The sequence below is a fragment of the Cupressus sempervirens genome, chromosome 9 (genome assembly GCF_028749045.1).
Source record: "Cupressus sempervirens isolate cs-2001-9-10 chromosome 9, ASM2874904v1, whole genome shotgun sequence".
Lineage (NCBI taxonomy): Eukaryota > Viridiplantae > Streptophyta > Pinopsida > Cupressales > Cupressaceae > Cupressus > Cupressus sempervirens.
In genome coordinates, this window is record NC_143126.1 from 400,078,057 (window position 1) to 400,096,201 (window position 18,145).

The 18,145-nt window shown below is 36.0% G+C and overlaps 1 protein-coding gene across 1 annotated transcript in view; it reads right to left on the minus strand.

The window, feature by feature from the left end:
* Nucleotides 1-18,145, minus strand: part of LOC149538945 (uncharacterized) — a 187,087-nt gene that overhangs the window by 63,458 nt on the left and 105,484 nt on the right. The window lies entirely within an intron of this gene.

An 18,145-nucleotide genomic window follows, 5' to 3' on the forward strand; every position in this document is an offset into this window, starting at 1 on the left:
TGGAGTTGAGTTAGGCGGTACGGTATGGTCATACGCTATGTGGAGTTGCAGCCGTACAGTATGTGGAATTGAGTTAGGCTGCATGGCATGGTTGTACGATATGTGTAGTTGTAGTTAGGCCGTGGAATTTGTAGTTGGCTGTATGGTGTGTGCGGATTGAGCTACAATCTAGATGCCAGAACAATATATATTCGCTAAATATGCCAATTAATGCGTGTACAAGTGTTTGCAATCCAATTCCAAGTGTGTGTGTGTGTGTGTGTGTGTGTGTGTGTGTGTGTGTGTGTGTGTGTGTGTGTGTGTGTTTGCAAACAAAGATGGTGTGTGGGTTTGCTAGATTCGAGCAAGTAATACAAAGACAGAATAGGGTGAGGGTTGAATCCCCACCAAAACTGTAATAGCCAAGTAGGGAAGATCTTTCACTTCCGAAATTGCGAACAACAAAGAAACCCAACTGGAATTCACAGTATAAGAAAATATAATCCAAATTGCATACCAACTACTACCTACATATCGTGCTTAAACAGCCTTTAGAGGAACTTTTGAGGGTTTACAAAGATAGCTGATGGCCACAACTACAAAAACAATTAAATAAAAAATGGGTCTATGATATACTAAATCAATCGGCCCAAAAACAATGATTTGATTAATTATTTATTTTATGACAGGAACATTATAATCTTCCCATCCCCAAAATTTGTTTGTCTTCAAGCAAATGCAATGTCGGATGCTAAAGAATGTGTTCACCTTCCCAAGTCATGTCATGTAGCAGCAAGTGTTCCCAGTGTACCAAGTATTCCCTTAGGGTACAGTTCTGCAAAGTCTTTCCCATAAATCAATGAGCTCAGTCGGTTCTAACACGAGCTTTCCTTATTCATTGAGTGGCAAAAGATCTATGGTCATTGCAATGTTCTGTCCCACGGCTTTCTTCAGGTAGGAGACATGAAAGACATTATGGATGCGGCTCCCTTCTAGAAGTTCCAATTCATAGGCAACTTCACCAATGCGGTGAGTTACACAATAAAGACCATAAAAATGTGGCTTCAATTTTTCTTTCACTATTGCCTTCGACGAGGATTGCTTGTATGTCTGGAGCCTGAGATAGGTCAAGTCTCCCACTTTGGAATTTCTCTCTATTCGGTGTCTTTCGGCGTAGATGTTTTGTTAATTCTGTGCCCTTTGTAAGTTTTCCTTCAAGAATCTTAAGATGACTTGCCCTTCTTGAAGCCAGTCCCTCGCCCTTGGTGCGCGGCTATCACCCAATACAAACTAATGGTAAGAAAATATTTGATTGTCATAGTTTTATGAGTCATGTTTTATCTCAGTTGAAAATTGTTGTGCCTCTAATGGAGATGATGAAATTTTCTGATTACAAGTACGAGACTTTGAAGATATTATCTAGTGTGCAAGATATTAACAATAAGGATGATGTTAAAAATAATGAAAAAACGCCTATTGTATATTTAGGAACAACATCAAATAAAAAGTCAAATCAAGTAGACCCATTCTATTTAACATTGTTGATAACTAATAAATTGGTAAAGAATTGTATGATTGATTCTAGCGCAATAGTCAATATTATGTCTGCTGATGTAATGAAAGAAATAGGTCTTAAAATTGACACTCCTTTTGGTAAATGCTATGCCATGGATAACAAATCTGTACCTGTAGTTGGAATTATTAAAAATGTTGAATTTTGTTTTCTATCATTTCCACATATATCACATAGAACCGACATTACAGTAGTCGAGATATCAGCAACTTATGGTATGTTGTTGTCTAGGCAATGGTCAAATTTGGTCGGAGGTCACGTGCAATTGGATTTGTCTTACGCTATATACATGTGGGAGGCAAGGAAATTCGGATTGAAAGGGAACACCAATCATACTATTTGGTTGAAAATTATGTTCCTAATCCTGAAATTAACTTTTGCCATTCTGACATGGACAACTTCCAGGTAAGCATAACTAAACCTACTTCTAAGATTGCTAATCCAGTTTCAATTTATATAAAGGAAAATTGTAGTGATATTTGGCAACTGTTTTTTTAATAGGGCGTGTAGTAAGGAAGGAAATGGGGCTGGTGTTGTTTTTGTTTCGCCGTCGGGTAAAACTTTTAGATTTTCTTTCTTACTAAATTTTGAATGTACTAATAACATTGCTGAATATGAGGCATTAATTATTGGTCTTGGTATTGCAAAAGCATATGGGATTAAAATGCTTGCTGTCTTAGGGGATTAAAATGCTTGCTGTCTTAGGGGATTCAAATTTAATTGTTTCATAGATTAGGCATAAATTTTCAACTAGGAACCCAAGATTAAAACAATATCGGAATTATGTGTGGGATTTGTTAGAAGTCTTTGATGCCTTTTCAATTAAATGGGTTGATAGATCAATTAATTACCTAGCTGATATAATGGCTAACCTTGCTGTTAGACAAATAGATATCCCGTTTGATGAGGTTATTCAGGTTGAAATAAAAAACAGACCTTTGATACCAGACAATGTGCAAAACTGGCAAGTTTTTGAAGATGATAAGGATATTATTAAATTTTTAACTTGACAGGAAAATTATGAAAATCAATTCATTGATTGGAATGGGTGTATAGAAGAGAAAGACGGTAAGGAAACATTGTTTGAAAAGGAAATAATGCAATTAAAAACTAATAAAATACCAAAGGGTCTAGTTGCTTTAGAACAAATTTTTGATGAAAAGGAAAGTCCACAAAGCAGCAAATCTACTAAGATCCAAAATGAAATTGAAGAAATAAATTTGGGAAGTGAAAGTTCTTCCAAAAAGGTTTACATAGGAAAGAAATTGTCATCAAAAATAAGGACTGATCTAGTTGCTTTATTAAGAAAATATAGGCACATCTTCGCTTGGAGTTATGACGAGCTTAAAGCATATAGGGAAGATTTGTTTCAGCATGAAATACCTCTAAAACCTGATGCCAAACCATTTAGACAAAGACAACGTCCAATAAATCCAACCTTAGCTCCAAAGATAAAAGATGAACTCATTAAATTAAGAGATGCTGGAATTATAAAACCTATAAGGCACTCCACATGGGTTTCGATTTTAGTCCCAGTAAGAAAAAAGAATGGAGATATACGATTATGTATAGATTTCATAAATTTGAATATATCTTCCCTTAAGGACAATTATGCATTACCTAACATGGAAATTTTATTACAAAAGGTGACCAGTAATGAATTACTATCTATGACGGACGGATTCTCAAGTTATAATCAAGTCAAAGTTAAACAATCCGAACAATATAAGACTGCTTTTACGACACCTTGGGGTACCTATGTTTATGCTAGGATGCCTTTTGGGCTAACAAATGCGGGAGCTACCTTTCAAAGGGCAATGGATGTTGCTTTCGATGGATTAATTGACTTAATCATGGTTGTTTACCAAGATGACCTTACCGCTTATTCTAAGAAAGCACAAGACCATTGTAAGCATCTAGAGAAGATCCTCATAAGAGCCCTCGAATTTGGAATTTCTTTGAATCCTAAAAAATGTCAATTTGGGGTAACTAAAGGAAAATTGCTAGGCCATATTGTCTCTAAGGAGGGGGTAAGAATTGATCCCGAAAGGGTAGCAGCTATCGACAATATTTAGATACCCAAAACAACTAAGGGAATCCAATCTTTCTTTGGGCAGATCAACTTTGTGAGAAGATTTGTCTCTAATTTTGTTGAAATCGTTAAACCCATCACTAAGATGCTTAAGAAGCGAACTAAGATTGCTTGGCATAATGAGGCTATAGGAGCCTTCGCTAAGATAAAGCAAGCTATAAAGGAAGCCCCGGTTCTGAAATCCCCTAATTTTAAGAGGCCGTTCCAATTATTTTCATTTGCTTCTTATCATACCATAGTTGTAGTTATGTTACAAAAGAATGATGAGGGACATGAACAACCAATTGCGTTCTTTAGCAAGAGTTTACAAGCGGATGAGTTAAACTATGACATAAATGAAAAACAGGTTTATGCTCTCATTAAGGCAGTAAAATCCTTTCGACCTTATTTAGTAGGAGCTGAGGTTATAGCCTATGTACCAAATGCTGCCATCAAGGACATATTTAGGCAATCTGAAATTACTAGGAGGCGATGTCGTTCGATAAATCAAATTCAGGAGTTCAATATAGATATTCAAATCACGAAATTGGTTAGAGGGCAAGGTCTAGCTAAGCTTATGGTGGAGTCAAATTTGGAGGCCATGCAAGTTAACCAAATTGATGACAAACATACTATAGTATTGAGAGATGCCCTTGGTACACAGATATTGTGTATTATTTACAACAAACTAAATGTAGAGATGATTTGAATGAAAATCAGAAAAGAACTATTAAGTTACAGGTGGCCAAATATGTTTTAATTCAAGGTGATTTATATTGGAAAAATCAAGATGGGATTCTATTGTTTTGTTTAGATGTTGCTCAATCAGCAATTATTCTCAAAGAAATGCATGAGGAGGTTTGCGGTGGTCATTTCTCAACCAGGACTACAGCACATAAGATATTACAGGCAACTTACTAATGGCCTCAACTTTTTAAGGATTGCCATGCCTATGTTCAAAAGTGCGAAGCTTGTCAGAAATTCTCCGATAAGTTGAAGTATGATGGCGCACTCCCATTAAGGACATTACAAGCAAAAGAACCTTTCCAAATGTGGGGAATTGATTTTATAGGAGAAATTAGTGAAAAGTCAAGTGGTGGACATAGTTGGATTTTAGTAGCCATCGATTACTTTACCAAATGGGTAAAAGCTATACCTACTTGGCAGTCAACAAGTAAAGTGGTAATTAAGTTTCTTATTGAAAATATCTTGACTAGATTCAGAGTTCCTCAAAAAATCATAGCTAACAATGGTATGTGTTTTAGGTCTAATGAATTTGCTGAGTTTTGCATGAAATATGGCATTACAGTTTCATATTCATCTCATATCAGCCCCAGGGTAATGGACAAGCAGAGTCTAGCAACAAAAATATTTTGAAGATTATTAGAAGAATGCTAGATAACAACAAATGCGCTTGAGATTCGAAGCTGAATTTGGCGCTATGGGCGGACAGAATCACGGTAAAGAAGTCAACAGGTTTCTCTCCTTTCAATTTAGTTTATGACAAAGAGGCCAAACTTCCCTTAAATAACTTGTTACCTGTCTACAAATTTGTTACCGAAGAACAATTAGACGATATCAATTTTATGGAAAATAGGCTGAATGCATTAATTGAGCTAGACGAGGTAAGAAGGTTAGCACAGGAGCAAAATATAAGCAGCAACAAGTCAAGTTCCTTCATGACAAAAAATCTTCCAAATGATCTTTTAAGGCAGGTGATTGGGTTTTGAACTGGAATGCTAAGGATCGGGACAAAGGCGATTCCTGTAAGCATAAGATCTGTAAATATAATGCTAAAAGGATGCACCTCTAGTTGATAAACACAATCCCGCAGGCTCACGATGGACTTGCAGCATGATACCCTTGGAATATTTTATATAACAGACTGATGATGGAGTTCCACGTCCCAGGCATAAAAAGGGAAGAAGCGTGATTTGGTCCTTCTTTAAGACATCATTTTCCAGGTTTATGAGGAAGAGAAAATGCTCATGCCTATGTTCAGAAGTTTATTCTATTTTGAAACATCATTGCTTTATGTTCGATGGAATAAAGGGAGAAGTTTTGGAGTGGTGGTTTAATAGTTTAAGACAGAGATAATCTTTCGATAGTTTGGGATTGTATTGTGTTTGATTAAAAATATTGTGTTCACAGTTTGTTAAAAGGGGAGTTATGAGTAGTTATTTGTTATGAAAAGACGCCTTGTTTGGGAAAAGGCATGAATGTCTGCTCATCTTGTATAAATGAGAAAAGTATGAAGTCTGCTGGTGACAGACAGAGCCCGTATTAATAAAAACAAATTTTCCTGCATATATATTGTAAAGCAAGCATAATTCTACACTTTCTCTGAGAGGAATTGTTGTATTATTGAGCAGACTAGTTCGAGATTGGAAATTATTGGATGTAAGCATTAAAATTGTCTAAGATTGAGCTGTATCGAATAGAGTACCACCGAATGTGAGTGTCTTAAGTACAAGCCATTCAGCAATAAAATCAATAAGGATTTAATTTGTTTTAGAGTAAGAATATGTATGGATCGTCCTTTATGACTGTGATGATTATTTGTTTATAATTCGTTATTTTGATAGGTACATAGAATTATCCATTGCTTTTCAGACTTGATAAATACAAATATTGTAGGATATATAAGCTTTCTTCTATTTGTATCTGTTGTGTCCAAATGAGGGTTAAATCATAGAAGACTTGTCTGAATATGTAACAATGTGATAATTCGTGGCATTGAAATAATTAAGTTGTTAACTGTAATGTCCCCTTTTTGACAAGCACCAGCTACTTATTTTATTTTAGCCTTTATTTTCCCCGGAGGCTAAAAAGGAAAAAATAAGGGGGAAAAGATATATTAAATTAATTACTTATAAGGTTATTAAACAATGAAATATTAAAAAGTAACTTTATATTTAATTGATTTAATATTAAAGTAACTAACATAATAAAATATCAAAAAGTCACTTAAAAGAATAAAGTGTTGGATTCTTCTAGAAGCTTCTTGGAGTTGCTTGTGAAATCTTTATAAGGAGCCTTTGGAGGGTCATTTTACACATCTTGAGTTGCATATTCATCTATTGTGCTGAGAGCCTTAGTGCTTGCATACTTGCCTGAGGGTTTGAAGACTCTAAGGTGCCAATTTCGGTTGTGAGATATCAACCCTAGTTGGGACTGGAGGAATTGGTATTCAGCCAATTCATTTGTGATTAATTGGGAGATAATATTCAGTGATTTTTGTTCAGCCCATGCATCTAATTTTTGACATCAGTTGGCAAGGAGAAAGATTTTAGTTTTCATAGCGGATCCGAAAAAGCAAAGCGAAAAAGAAGAGCCGAAAAAGCAGTCCGAAAAAGCAGATCCGAAAAAGCAAATCCGAAAAAAGAAAAGCCAAAAAGCATGTCATCTCAACTACTTATTCCAGGTTCTTTTGGTATTTACATTTGGCAATTGTAGATGGATACATTTGACAAGTAATATATGTCTTTTTGTTACCAAAGTATTCGGTCATTGTAAACATTGAAGTATTGAAGGGAAATCAACTTAATTCAGTTGTTCAGTTTGTACGCCAAATGTTTGTAAAAACGTCTCATTGCATAGTCATTCATAGGATGCATGCCAAGTGTTTGTGAAAATACCTCTTGGCTGTAGGTGTGCATTTTACATCAGAATTTCATGTACTTGCATTTGGAAAATAATAAAAAGAAGTTGCATATCACTTTGATTTCCAATTAGTTATTTTGCAATCATTTGTATTCATCAATATCATTGGCATTCAAAAATCGTAGCAAAACAACAAACATCAGCAAACTGAGGCTGCAAGGGAAGTGTTTGACAAAATTCCTAAGGCAGAAAAACAAGGATAAAACTTCAAAAATTGTCAAGGCACTTTACATTAACAAATAAAATATCATTCACGTCATTAAGTTGTATGTAAGAAGTATACATTCGACTCTATTACCCATTATAATCAAGCACTGATCATTAATTTATTCATCACTTTCAACCCATAGGCTGGTAATTTTCTAATTTTTTCTTTGAAGAGATTAAATCTATTTTTAATAATAATTTGTTTTTCATTTCAGCAAAATACAATTCTAATAAGTAATCCAAGTTTGAAGTTATCAATTACAATCTAGAAGTTTTCCTTGACACTTGCCAGTTGAGGGATTTGTTTTTGCGTTGAAATCCACTATAATACATCTTGTATCCAAGTTTTGGATTTGGTTAAATAGGCCTTGGTCCGGCGGAACCTAAAGCGCAGAGGATTTAATCCTATCACGTTGGCCAAAATCAATTAGATACCCAGCATCGAGCAGGCAAGGCTCGTAGGTTTCTAAACAGTGATTTTGATAACCAACACACCCTAGGCAACCCTATAATAAAATCCATGGAAATGCTCTCCCATTTCTGCACCAGAATGGGGAGAGGCTGTAATAACCCGGTCGGAAACTCATGCTCTGACTTGTTCTGCTAACAAGTATGACACTCCTTGATATGTTGGAGGACATTGTCCTTGAGGCCCTTCCATGAAAATCTTTCCCTTACCTATCTATAGATTTTGAAGAATCTTGGGTGTCTGTTGATGGTGCATCATGTAGAGTTTCCATAATTTTACCCTTGAGTTTAGATCTGGTACGAGGTAAATACAATCCTTATAGAAAATCACATCATCTATTACCTTGTACCTACTGTCCTAAAGTTGTCCATCCATAATCTAACATGCTTGAGTATTCCTAGAATACTCAACCAGCAACTGAGACTTCCAATCTATTGAAATCTTAGAGATAGCACAACATTCCGCTACTAAGGGTCTCCTGTAAAGTGCATCGGCAACTACATTGTTCTTACCTTCGACATACTCAATGTCAAAACCATAGGCCTTAATCTTGCTGACCCACTTTTGATGTTTCTCATTAAGATCCTTCTATTCTAGGAAGTAGCGCAAACTATTATGATTCGTCCTAACTGTGAATTTGCCCACCACTACGTACTGTCTAAACTTGGCTAAAGCATGCATAATAGCCAACATCTCCTTATCATAAGTGGAGTACGGTCTCTCGCCATCCTTGAGCTTCTTGCTCTCATAAGCAATTGGATGCCTATCCTGCATAAGAACCGCATCAATACCACTCCCTGAAGCATCACACTCAAGACCAAACGGTCAAGAGAAATCAGATAGTGCCAAGACGAGGCATATGCTCATCACCTATTTGAGCCTATCAAAAGTCTCCTCTACCTCAACTATCCATCTAAAAGCCCCTTTCCATGTGAGGTTGGTGAGGGGAGCCACTATCTAAGAGAAACCTCTAGCAAACCTCTTGTAGTAATACAAAAGACCCATGAATCCCCTCAAGTTTGACACGTTCCTCGGTGGTGGCCAATCTAGGATTGCCTAAATCTTTTCTTGATGTACCTTCACCCCATCTACGCCAATCACGTGACCAAGGTAAAGAATCTCGGTCAATCCGAACTCACACTTGGACTCCTTAGCAAACGAGTGCTCCTTCATGATACTGAGTACCTCATCTAGATGTTGCAAGTGCTCCTCCCAAGTTCTGCTGAAAATCAATATGTCATCAAAAAATACTAATACACTCTTCTACAGCTGCTTTCTAAAGATGTGGTTTATACACGGCTAAAATGTAGCTGGCACATTAGTTAGTCCAAATGGCATAACCAAAAACTCGTAGTGACCATAGTGACATCAGAAGGTTGTCTTATGCACGTCCTCCTAATGAACTCTTATCTGATGGCACCCTAATCTAAGATCTAACTTTGAGAAGTAAATTGCCCCATGTAACTCATCCAGTAGCTCATTAATACAAGGGATTGGGTACTTTTTCTTGATGGTCCTCTTGTTGAGAGCACGGTAATCAATACAGATATGTAGAGTGTCATCCTTCTTCAGCAATACAACTAACGAAGCAAAGGGACTGGAGCTAGGTTTGATGTGTCCCATATCTAGAAGTTCCTTAATCATCTTTTCCATCTCCTCCTTATATTGCCTGGGATGACGATAAAGTGTCGTGATGACAGGTTTGGTGCCTTCCTCCAACTCGATGATATGCTCAAACCCTCTATCTAAGGGAATCCCTGGAGGTATGACCTCAAAAACCCTCTTGTGCTTATCAAGCACTGGCTGAATGTCAACATGAATCTGCTATCCTGAGTCTAAGGTAGCCTTAGAAGAAATAAAACAATGGGCTATCCACTCCATGTCATCATGCCTCATGATTGCCTCCTCTTGTGGGCTGAAATCAATCTGGGTTCTCCCTTTGGCATAGCCTTGAGGATCACTTGTCTGCCATCTTGTAAAAATTCCAATTGCATCTTATCATGATCAACTGTGTACCTACCAATAATCTGCAACCACTCTCTACGCAACATGGCATCTAACCCATCCAAATCAACCACATAAAAATCTGTCTCAAGAAGGAAATGATCAAAATGAATTGAAAGTCCTAACACCTTTCCTGTGCATCTCAATCTCTCACCTCCTGCCATTTTAACCTCAAACTCAGGTATATCGTCAATTTGTAACTTCCTCTTAGTAACCCGTCATGAACTTATGAAGTTATGTGAGGTACCTGTATCCAAGAGACATATAATACGTTGTCCTCTAACAATTCCCTTCAAACGAAAAGGGTGTCCTGTGGGATTGCTGGAGAGTGATGCTATGATAGGAAGTTGTCCCTGGGTGCCTCCCTTCTTCCTCTCTCTAGGTGGTCGATCCTCATTCTCTTCCTCATCACTACCATCAACATCGCTACCCTCCTACTGCTCATCCTCCTCCTCTGAAAGTACCTCTACATAATGTACCTTTCCTTTGCCTAGGCATCTATGATCTGGCGTCCATGGCTCTCTACAAGTGAAGCATAGCTTCTTCCTCCTGAGTTCATTCTGTGTCTCAAAGTCCATCCTGGGAGGTGTAGCCTTATGCTGGTTTTTGCTTTTTTGGAATGAAGTGGACCCCTTACACGTTTTCTTAGGAAGCTGTAATATCAAAGAGGGTGACTCTAGATCGTTTGGGATCTTAGTAGAATCATCCAAAGTGTTTGGTTTAAGTACATTAACCAAACTTCTATATCTATCATGTAAACTCTCGGTGATCAACATTACCTTACACTGTTCTAACATGTTTGGAACCATCACTGAGATCTACTGAAACTCATCAATGAAATCATCTAGAGATCCAGCCTGTCGTAACTATGTCAAATCCCTCTAATAGACCTCTATATCCTTCCTGTCAAAGTGAGTTATCAACTTAGAGCTGAAAGTCTCATAGGACGTAATGAGACCATGATCCTGGGTAACTAACCCATGATGCCACCAATCATATGCCGCTCCCTCTAAATGTATTGTAGCAAATCTGATGGCTTCTGTCTTTGACATAGGTTTAAGTGTTAGGAAGTGTCTAGCTTGTGAATCCAAGCTCTTGCAGATGTCTTACTACTGCCATCAAAAGTCGGGAGAGATAGTTTGTTCATAGCATGCTTTAAGTCTTTGTTTGGTGCTCTAGATCTCATGTCCTACTACTGTCTTTTTGTCTCCCTTTTCTGATTTAAGTATTGAATAAAGGACATATTTTGTTTAACTGGGTCACGAAACAAGTCCCACTCATCATATATCACCACAATGTTTTCTGGCAGTAAATTTGGTGTTGTTGGCGGTGCTACCTCTTCCTCTGCATTAAAAACAGGCATTAAAGGTCTGTTTGTGTTTCGTGCGGGGACCCTAATAGCTCGAGATGATCCTGCCACACTACCACCTCCACTGTGATGGCTCAAGGCTCTCCTGTTAACCGGAGCTAATTGCTGCATAGTACCTATAAGCTGCTGAAGCACATTAGCAATGTTATTTTGCGCATCCCTAATAGTCCACAATGTTTCCCTTACTTCTCGTTCCTACTCTGTCTCATTATGAGCCATTTGAACGTTGTTTACCTGTTCAACTTGTTCAATTTGTTCAACCTGTGTGTTCTATTCAACCTATTCACCCGTTCCAAATGTTAACTCTTCATCAATTGAATAATTGTCTTCAAAGTCAATCTGATCTGAAGACTCTACCTGTTCTAGTTGGAGATGACTAAACTTATAAAGTTTCTTCCTCATACCTAGCTATCATTTTTTTTTTTTTTTGTTCCAACCTAGAGTGTAGTAAATTTCCCCACAAGATGGCAAGATTTATGGCTCTGATACCACTGTAATAATCTCTGTTGGTTTTGATTAAAAATATTGAACCGTGACTAGAGGGAATTTCGTCAAACAGTTGTTATACAATCCACTGCCTTAAACAAAATGCCTCTATACTATCACTTTACTGTATATCATTATAAATTCCATGAACAGTTATGTGGAAAAGAACTTCAACAAATACATGGATAGTGTACAGACACATTAGACTATAATACCCATTTAAATTTGCAATGATAAACCCAGGTCTGTTATGCTTTATGTTAATGATAGAATTCCTACATATGAGAAATGAAGACCATAACATATAGTTACAGGTGTGAGATAGTACAAACCCGATTTCTGATAATATAGATTGCCGCTAATTGGAAATGAGGGATCCCGTGAACTACTAATCAAGACACTTAGGTGATTTCGTAACCTCCTTCGGCTTCTATATATTGTTCCTGTTATTATATTCCTTGCTCGTCATTACTAGAGAAAGGTGTTCAAGTGTCGCTTTCACTGTGTTAAGATTCTGAAATGGCAACCAGCTATTCTTTATTACAAGCTCAGCTTACTGTATGTTTGATGCCAAAAAGAAACATTGGTAACGTACAACAAATGTAATGGAATGACATTTACACAAAGTATTGTATTATAACAATCTCCTCTGCTACAGGGCGACTGCTCTCTTGTCTACTTGCCAACTTGAACTAGTATTACTCAGTGATGACCAATGCATGAAAACCTCATGTACTGACCTATTTTACTTCACTATTGTCGGAAAGACTCTGACTTCCTATCAACCTTCAATGTATCCAATCGAACTTCAGTTTTGAAAGTACCAATGTGAGTGTCAGGTTTGCGTCCAACCTCACTATTTTCCTTAAGGGGTTTCGTCCTTAGGAAATATCCAGCCACATCTAAGCAACCTTCAAGATTTTATAAAGCAACATATATTCGTAGTGGCAATCCCAATGCAATTGCTTTTCTTTTATAACCTCGAAGTGTAGAGCGATACAAACATCTTAGCAATGTGGGATAAAAGACTATTTCATCTTTTAGTCACTCAAGTCATTTTGTCATAAAGTGACATTAAACAATAAAGTACTTTATATTTCAACTCAATAAAATAAACTGACTTTACCCTTAGGATATCCCATTTAAAATCTCCTCAAAACCAAAACTCCTATGACTGGCTGGCATCCTAAATCACATATTGTTAGCCTATCCTGATGGAAAGATAGACCAACTAGGTACCATTACAGCTAGCACAGAGAACAGCACATTACAAAGAAAATGATGTGCATACCTTACAATGTAATCAATGTGATAGGAATTAACAGATGCTACTGCAATTCTCAAAACAATAACAAGGTCCTTGTATCTCTTCATCTTCATTGCATGAACCAATAGGTGTGTTACAAATCAAATCATGAGAAGTTTTCCATTTAAAAAGGAAGATGTATCACCATGCAAAATTGATTTTCAAGCCCAATAATTCCACTCATGATGAAATCCCAAGTGCTATCAGCATGACAAATCTTTGTGCTATTAGAGTTGCTACAATCATTGAGTATTTCTTCTTCATGCCACTTATTCTCACTCTGTCTCCCTAGTCTACTCTCACACAATAACAATCTAAAACTATACTATCCCATGAAAACCTATCAAACTTGTGTTTTACTAGATCCCTTATGTTCAAATCACCAAGCACATTTATAATCATCTTAGGCATGCCTTGGTTGTCATAAAATGGGAACAGCTCATCGGCATCCAATTCCCAAGTGTTCTAGTGATAGCACTACAAAGGAATTAGAATCTAATTCTGATCATGCCATGATATAATTGGAGCTATGGAACAATGATAGGTATTAACTTAGATGTTGGTTAAAAATATAAATACTCTCCAAGAAGTTTATGGAAAACACTCTAGAAGTTTGAGAACACTTTTCAAAGAACCACCTCAATCCATAATGCCAATTGAGTTCGCTGCCACAAATACAAACATTGAAATACTAAATCTACATCCTCCAAGAGAGTTGGAGTACTCCCTAGCACACCTAGAAGCTTATATGAAAACTTGGAAACTATCAAATACTCACAAAACAATATTGTTGAAAATAGGAACATTACACTTTAAGTGATTTTTTCTTTTAAATGATGTAAAGGGGAATTTGATTTTTATCCTTAATTGACCTAACTTCTTGTTATGGTTTCAGGATGGTGTTGCTAATAGTAAAGTCTTTAGATGGACATAGATTCTTGAAGTTATTGCTATCTAGGTTATCGTTTGAAGTGGTGTTGCCATACTAAAAGCATGACTAGCTCCTTTGTTTTGACTCAACTTCCCACTTGGCATACCTTCCGTCTCATTTCTCCACTCAAATTGCATATGTGAGCTAGCATTGATTGGTAAAAGACATGCATCAATTTTCATTCATAAACTCGTCTTTTTTATCATGATTTCCCATCACATCATTTCATTAGTCAATATTCTATGCTAGCACAATCACCAAACAACCATTTTCACTTCACCAAAAGTTTCCCTTTTTTGTGCTCTATAACTCCACCATCTTCCTTGCCATCTTGTTGAAGCATAATTATAGTATGCTTGTTTATTAATCTTTACTACTAATTCAACTTGTTGGGTGGATATTTTGCAACCGACAGTTTTGGGTTAAAATCAAACCGCAAAATAGGATGACCAGCCACAGTGTGTGAGACAAAGTCTCTCTTACCTTAAAAGGAAGGCTCCCCCTTCTCACTATTCCTTGGATCAACTCAAGGTAAGCAAGAAGTCAAGAGATTTTTATAAAATGGATGTTATCAATATCCTTTCTTCTTATCTTTCAAAAAAGAATCCACTTACTTGTGGAGCAAGTAATGGGCAGTGTGAATCTCTAACTACACTTCTATCAGGAGCTGGAAACAGTGATACCAATAAACCTTCATTAACTCAAAGGCTAACTAAAAATCTACCGGTTTGGCTCTAAGTCCAGTTGTATTTCTATATGAAAAGCTTTACAATTAGGGCACAAAGACTCCTAAAAGTAAGAATACTTAACTATTTTGCAAATTAAGAAAGAAGTATAAGCTACAGACAAAGCTTCTAGCTATATATTTCCACAACCGCTCCCAGTCAAAGTTTCGGCTTCAATTGCTTCTTAAATCACTATGCTCTTTTATTAAACACAATAATAACATGAATCAAGATAATAAGCACAAATTATGGTCAAAACTTCTAATTTACTCTGTCACAATTGCTTCCAGTCAAAGTTTCGAATCCAATTACTTCTTTTATTCACTTTTCTCCCAAATTCGTACTACACAATCAAAGTTATGCTTGCACAAATTTGGCAGAGCTTTCTTACATACAATAAAAGATGATTTTTACAATGAGGGGGCACTCCTTTATATAGGCACAAGAGTTGAGAAAAAGATGGAGGTAAAAGTGGGAGCAACTCAACCAACTTTGACCTAGTCTAACTAAAAAAGAAAATATAGGGTTACATGCAACTCGCATTTACATCTTTTACATACACATGTAACTCACATTACATGTAATTACACATCTTCATGTAATACATCATCTTCAATTACAAACATGAAAGAAGAAGAATGAAGACGGAAGAGAATTGAAAAATTCATAGGGATTGTCGTAAAAGGCCTTGTACTTGGCGATGCTATACCAAATGATAACAAGATTGGGAGTTCTTGTACTTTGTACCACTGCACTCACCTTGATAACCATGGTCTTGTGTCTTTTGATAACCTTTGACTTTGATGAATTGTCTGTTGTCATGTGAAAACTTGATGTGATCTAGCTTTTCTCACTCAAGTTGTTGTGAATTCTCTTTTGTAGATTGGCACATTTTGGATTCTCTGACACTTTGAAAACCTTCTTGATGGTGTTCGGATGTAAATTCGGAACAACTCTCCATCAGCACCTTTAACATTTTTTCTTTTCTTTTTGAAGTAAAGTGCTTGGTGCATAGGAATGTGTGCAAATGGAGATTGCTGATTTTCAAAAAGTGACTTGGGCTTTCAAGATGTCATTGCATGGAAAATGAATTACATGTAAATGCAACATGTAACAAGGGATGAAGGATGAGATAGAAAGCATGGAAAAATGCGGAAACATGTATTTGCTCATGAAGGTGTGAATGCATATGGAGAGATGGAAATGGAAGCAGAAAATGGGATTACATGCATGTGCAGATGGCGAATGAGATGGAAAACATGTAATCGCATTTGTCAGATGAGATGTGAAGTGTTGTGACATGGAAAATGGAAGTGAAACGTGATGATGCTTTCACATGAAATGAAGCAAAAACAAGTCCTTGGGAAAGAACTTGTAACTTCTCCAAAGTGGAGAAAACCGACAAGCAAGCACAAAGCACAAAACAAACACATGCCTTTGGTAGAAGACTCAAACATGTCAACAAGGAAGCTACTTCAACATGCAAATTCGAATTTGGAGTTTGGAGAAATTTCAAAAGCATGAAAATGAGAGTTTTCATCATTTTTAAAGGCAAAATGCACTTTTCATGGCATATATATGAACAAATGTGCAATTTCAAGCTAAAATATGCATGGAGATAGCAAGATAAGCATGAATTGATGAGCAAGTTTGAAAATGTCCACTTGCTTGGAGGTTAAAGAGCCCAAATAGCAAGTTTTATAGACTTGAAGACCAATTCTTCCTGAAATCCGGATTTTCAAACAACTTCTTGACTTTTTTCGTACTTGCATTTAACAAAAATTAATAAGCAATGAAGGGTCGAATTTGACTTAAGAAGGCAAAAAACATGGTCTCCAAAGACAAGAGAATGCATTAAAACTCAAAAATAACCCCTCTTAATCCAAGTGTATGGGCTGAAAAGTCATTTTTTAAGTTTTTTGAACAAAAACGTGACCTTTTTATGCAAAAATATGAGCCGTTTTTGTAAAAACGTGGCCAAAAAATGCATGTTTTTGAGTCATTTTTGACTTGTGAATGCAAAAACAACTTCCCCAAATGCAGATACATGGATCAAAATGCAAAAACATGACTCCAAAATGCAAAAAAGTGGATAAAAACCCCAATTTTCTAGACATTTTTAGAAAAAACGTGATTAATAAAAAGCAAGAAATGAATTTGTTTTTGGCTTCTACGTGCAAAAATGTGAGCCAAGATGCATTGCAAATGATTGAAGATGCCAAAACTCCTCTTTTCCTTGCAAAAACGTTATTTAAATCACTCAAAATGGATTTATTTGAAGGATTTTCCAAAAATGTGCCCTTAGAAAGAGTTTGAAAAATTGTTTTTTAGCAAGATAAATCCATATTCAATGTTGGAAAATCCATGGCCAAGCAAAACCGCCCTATTGGAGAAAATCTCGTGCAAAAACATCAAGTAAATATCAAGTTATGATCAAAATCAGGTTTTTAGAGGGCAATAGCATGTTCTTCTTCAAAAACGGACTTTTGGAGGTTCAATGCATATATTAAAACATGTTTTTTGATCAAAAACAAACCTTTTTGAGTCACTTAAATATTTTAAAATGTGCATCTCATCGGAACCAAACTTTTTGGGTGCTATTACATGTTTTGAAATATGCTCATAAGCAAAAACGAACCTTTTGGGGGAGGAAGCATGTTTTAAAATGCATCTCACTTTTAAGATGTAAAAGCATAAAAACTTCACTTTTGATGCAGTAGCATCAAAAAGGTCCACTTATAATAACATTTTGATGTAATGACATCAAAAAAGTCCACCAAAGCAAACTTTATATGCAGTGACATGTAAAATGTCCACTTTTGATGGATTTTACATGTTATTGCATATAAAATGTCCATTTATGAAGACTTTAAGTCATTTAATTCACTTAAAATTATAAAAATGTTACAAAATGGGCCATAAACAATATTGATTTATCATATTTTAAAATATAACCTATAAACATCATTTTAAAGTAACATTTAAATAAACATTTGATTTTTAAAACCAAAAGTTAAACTAAAACTATATAGTGATATTGCTAAAGTTATATAGTTATTTTAAGTGAAAAATTGAAAAGTAACTCAACTTAAAATTATAACATAAAGTGCACTATAGTCACTTTAAATTAAAAATTTAAAGTTAAAAGTAACTTAAAAACATAACAAAAAAATGAATATAAGTTATATTTTTCAAAAAGTGAAAGCGAAATTGAAAATATAACATTATATTTTTAATTCGTGTTGTTGCACTCAAAAGGTCCACTTTTGAAGCACTAAAATGAACATATTTCTTGACTAACAACTCTGATTGACCTCTAAGTTAGACTGAATCGAAGGGCAAAACGAAAGGCATGACATGAG